At 47.7% G+C, this 4,644-nt stretch overlaps 1 non-coding gene across 1 annotated transcript; it reads right to left on the bottom strand.

The window, feature by feature from the left end:
• Window positions 1–4,260: 4,260 nt before the first annotated feature.
• LOC119806028 lies at window positions 4,261–4,365 on the bottom strand. Its single transcript, XR_005284081.1, has one exon. It is a non-coding gene; the product is annotated as a U6 spliceosomal RNA (small nuclear RNA).
• Between the last annotated feature and the right edge of the window lie 279 nt (window positions 4,366–4,644).

Here is a 4,644-nt window from a genome sequence, read left to right as displayed (position 1 = left end):
GGGCCCGCCCCAACAAGAACCGCATCTTGGTTTCACAGCATCCTGGCTTCCATGTTAACCAGCTTCACCTGCCAGGAGTCTTAAACAGTATATGCATCCTAGAGGCCCTGGCCCCGGGCCGGTGAGCAGACCCTGGCAGATGAGGGCTGTGCCCCTGCACAGGCTGGACTGCCAGCCACTTTGAGCGGTGCTTGATTAGAGCCCATGCTTTCCCTAGCCCTGCCTCATTCCTAACCATAGCTGTAACCTTTGCTTCACACACGGGGTTTGATAAGAGGGCAGAACCTAGTCCAGACCCAAACACAGCCTTGTCTGGCAGGGTGGGGAAGAGGCCTACTCTCCTCTAGCACATTCTAAATGCCCTCCCCTGCCTTTCTTGCCCCTGCCCATTGTAGTGTGCCCAAACTATGTGTGGAGGGTAAGAGCTTTCTGTGCCTACCTTTTCTGGGACCAAGGTGCCCTATGTCTCCACCTCTGATGCCTCTTCAGGACCAGGGTCTGCATGGATGGAAGAACAGAGAGGCTGCAGGATGCCACCTCTCCCATTTACATCTGCCTGAGCTGGGCCTCTGTCAGCTTCCCTCTCCTCATGTGCCCTCCCTGGAAGCCCTGGCAAGATTCTCAAGCTTTGGAAACAGCCTTAAGGGTCAAATAGGTCTGCCTGATGTTCTAGTCCACCCTGTGGAGAGTGCTCAGGGCTGTGAAGTTATGGCAATCAGTGGGGTCAGCCTTGGGCTTGTGACTCCCAGCTAGGTAGGGTCTCAGGGTCCCTTTATCTCCAGTTACTGAGCAGCTATCTGGGTCACAGAAGTATTTAGGCCTGGGTCTGATTCTGGGGATTTATTACTAGGGGCCTCCTCTCCTTGACTTTGCTTGACAGCCTCGGAGGGTTTGTAGATGCCTGGTCAACTTCCCTCTACCTGTGGTTGAATTTGGATTTCTGGGTCATCCTAGACCTAAAGTATGTTTGTGTACCCATGAGATCCTGCATCCTTGTGAGCCTCAGCTCAGTGCCAGGAGCCGCTTGGTATGGGTTACCACCTAAGGGCAAGCTATGTAACTCTGAACATGGCTAGAGACTATTGCCTTTTCTTCTCTGTAGCCAGGAGCAGCATCAGCCCCTGTCTCTGAGGTCTCCTGTGACCACTAGATGAACAGCCCATGGTGGGAATGGCAGCTGAACTTTACCCTTGCTTTCACTGCCCGTGAGGACACGTTACTCTGCAGGCTGCTATAGTGTCTGCCTGGTCTGCCATGTTTTCCCCTACTAAAAAATCATTTCCTCACTCCCATCATCTACCCATCCATCCACATACCCACTCACCCACCTCTCTACCCACCGTCCATCCATATACTCACACATTTACTCATCCATCTCTCCAAGCATCCATCTACCAACACACACATTTACACGCCCATCTATACAGCTAACCATTATACATCCACCCACCCATCCCCTCCATCTCTCCATTTACCCATTCCTCTGTTCATCTCACTCATCCACCCATCCATCCCCTTTCCCCCCTTTCCCTCCCCATTTCTTCCCTTCATTCTTCCTTTTCTCCTTCTCATGTTTGACTCCATGTCATCCTGGTTCTCTGGCCCATTTTCCTGGTCAGAGAAGTTGTTGGAAACATTAGGCCCCAAAGACCAGCCAGGGTGATTTGGCTGAGGCCAGCTTGTTAGGAGCATGGAATCTTCTGAACAGTACCTGTTGGTCTGAAGAGTCATCACCTATGGAATTGACCTTGGAGAGCTGCCACAGGGGCAGAGCAAGCTGGGGAGGGAGGGGGCTCACAGACCCTGAACTTGTCCACCATGAGCTCTCTGCCTCAGTGTGAGTGCCAATGAATCCACAGGAGCTCTGAACATAATCTGACCTCCCATGCCATTTGGGTGCTGGGCAGGGGGAATGGTGCAAGCCCTCCAAGCCCCCTCCAAGGGGTCACCCCCCCCAAAGCCAGAAGCTCTCTTGCGACCCCTCACCAGTAGTCTTGGGACCCCTCTCCTCCATGCAGTCAAGAGTATCCTCAGTTATTCTGCTGAAAATTGCCCGAAATAAATTCTCCCTGGTGGTTAAGACTGCTGGGAGGTAGAGGTCCTGACAGCAGCCATGTCTGCTCTTAGTTTGGTTTCATGGTGTCACACTCATGTAAACTATTTCTACAGCTTTGAAGTCTCAATGACAAAAGTTTAGAAAACTCCCTGCCTCTCTGCTCTTCTCCTGCCTGTTAAGCCATCATTTCTTTTTAGAAAATTTTTTCTTTCTTTCTTTCTTTCTTTCTTTCTTTCTTTCTTTCTTCCTTCCTTCCTTCCTTCCTTCCTTCCTCCCTCCCTCCCTCCCCCCTCCCTCTCTCTCTCTCTCTTTCTCTCTCTCTCTTCCTTACTTCCTTCCTTCTTTCCTTCCTTTCTTTGTCTTTTTTTATTTTGGTGTGTCTGAAAGATGTGTATGCACATGTGTACATGCATATGTGAAGGCCAGAAGATCTTAGATGTCATTTCTTCAGGGACCATCCACCCTGGGTGTATGTTTGAGTGTGTGTATATGTGTGTTCATGTGTGTGCTGCATTTCTGCAGATTTGTTTGCATATTCAGGTATGTATGTGTTTGCACTCACTTGGAGTACATATGTTTATAGGCATATGTGTGCACATGTGTGTATCTAGATCTAAGGGGGAACATGTATTTGTGTTGTATGTGTATTCCAGTACCTATATGTATGTGGATGTGTGTGTGTGTGTGTGTGTGTGTGTCTGCATCTGTGTATGTGAATTGGTGTGTACAGGTACATGTATGTTTGCAAGTACTTATGTGTGTGAGTGCAACTGTGTGTAGAATATGCGTGTTTGCAAGTGCATGTGTATATGCAGTGGTATGTATGTGTAAGTACATCTGTAATGAAAGTATATGTGTGTACTCAGGTATAATCAAATAAATAAATATAAATTTTTTTAAAGGAAGACTCAAAAAGACAAACTGCTGGGTCTCGTGAGCAAAGCTCAGGGACTACAGAACACAGGGTTGCATTGCAGCCTGCTGACCAGAGCTGAGCTCCTGGCCACAGTCACCTGCAGAGGGCGAGGGTGGGCTGGAGGCTGCAAGCATTTGATGAAAGAGTGCACATCATGCTGGCATTCCGCTATTGAGGAAACAGGAATACTGGGGTCCGGCTGCAGTACAGGACGAGAAGGCAGTTGTGACTAAATGCACACGTTCAGCAGCGGCTGGTCTGTGCACATTTCCTTCCACGCTCTCACAGCTCAATAAAGTAGAGAAGAATCCCGTAAGCAGTAAAGAAGGTCATGCAGGGGAGGGTGGTGGTGGTGCAGGGGTATGTGCCACTCTCCAAAAAGACTCCTGAAAAGCAGCAAGGAAAGGCAGGTAATTAAACAGTACAATGGCAAGTGACCCAAGCAGGCACTTCACAGCAGTGCATCCCAGCATTTGGCAGGGTTAGTGGCATTTCTTAGGATGGAACCCAAGGACTTAGATGTGCTGGGAAGGTCTTCTAACACCGAGGTACTCTCCAGGCCTCTTTTGCTTTTTATGTTGAGACAGGGTCTCATTAAGTTGCCCAAGCTGGCCTTAACTTGAGATTCGCCTACATCAGACTTCCATGTAGCTGGAATGAATGCTTGAGCCACCAGGCCAGGCTGCTTGTAGAAATTGTAATAAGATGCTCATTTGAGAAACGGGAAGTTCAGTTTACCGCAAGAATAAGCAAGGAGCTGGTCATCAGTGACTCCAAAGTCCATCTTGCCAGGCATGGGAAGGCCATGATCTGGTCAGGAGTGGCCTGGCTCCCCAGGCATGGGGAGGCTGTGTTGCTGTTGAGATGCACATGGGGCCAGTCACTGACTCGTACACACATGTGAAGACAGTGTGGAGGTGTGGAAATGATCATTCATATCTTTAAAGTGTTTGCATGGATGTGCGCGTTGCAATAACTAAAGCACATGCTATGGGCACTGTTCTGAATATCTTAGCGTAGGAAAAGAATGAATAAAAGCTTGTTTATTTCTTTTTTGTTTGTTTTTGGAGGGGTTTTATTTGTTTGTTTATTTGCTTTTTGAGACAGGGTTTCTCTATGTAATGACCCTGGATGCTCTGGAACTCGATTTATAGACCAGACTGTCCTCACACTCATAGAGATCCTCCTGCCTCTGCTTCCTGAGCGCTGGGATTAAAGGTATGTACCACCATGCCCAGCTGTGCAAGTTTATTTCTTAAATTCCTTTTTTGACAGCTAAAAACATTTTTGAAATATGGAATGTTTTGTGAATTTGTGGATCATCCTTGACAAGGGTCATGCTAACCTTCTCTGTAGAGTTCCAGTTTTAGTATATGTGCTGCCAAAAGAGCATATTAAATTCTTAAGATGCTAAAAATGTTCACTATTCCACCTGAATTTGTGGAGCTGTGCACACGAGTGAGCACATAGGACCAAGAGCAAGACACCCTCCAGGAGTAGGAAGCCTAGGGTCAACCCAGTTAACTATCAGGACATCACAATGCCCTGGGCTAGCATTAATTGCATTTGTGTGCATGTGTACTTGCATGCATGTGTGTATACATAAACTTATGTATGTGGTATACATGTGTGTGAGTACATGAGCTCATGTATGTATGATATATATATATAT

This window comes from Arvicola amphibius, chromosome 1 (assembly GCF_903992535.2).
Source record: "Arvicola amphibius chromosome 1, mArvAmp1.2, whole genome shotgun sequence".
Taxonomy (NCBI): domain Eukaryota; kingdom Metazoa; phylum Chordata; class Mammalia; order Rodentia; family Cricetidae; genus Arvicola; species Arvicola amphibius.
The sequence above is the reverse complement of the archived record's forward strand: the minus strand, read 5'-3'. Positions and strand labels throughout refer to the sequence as shown.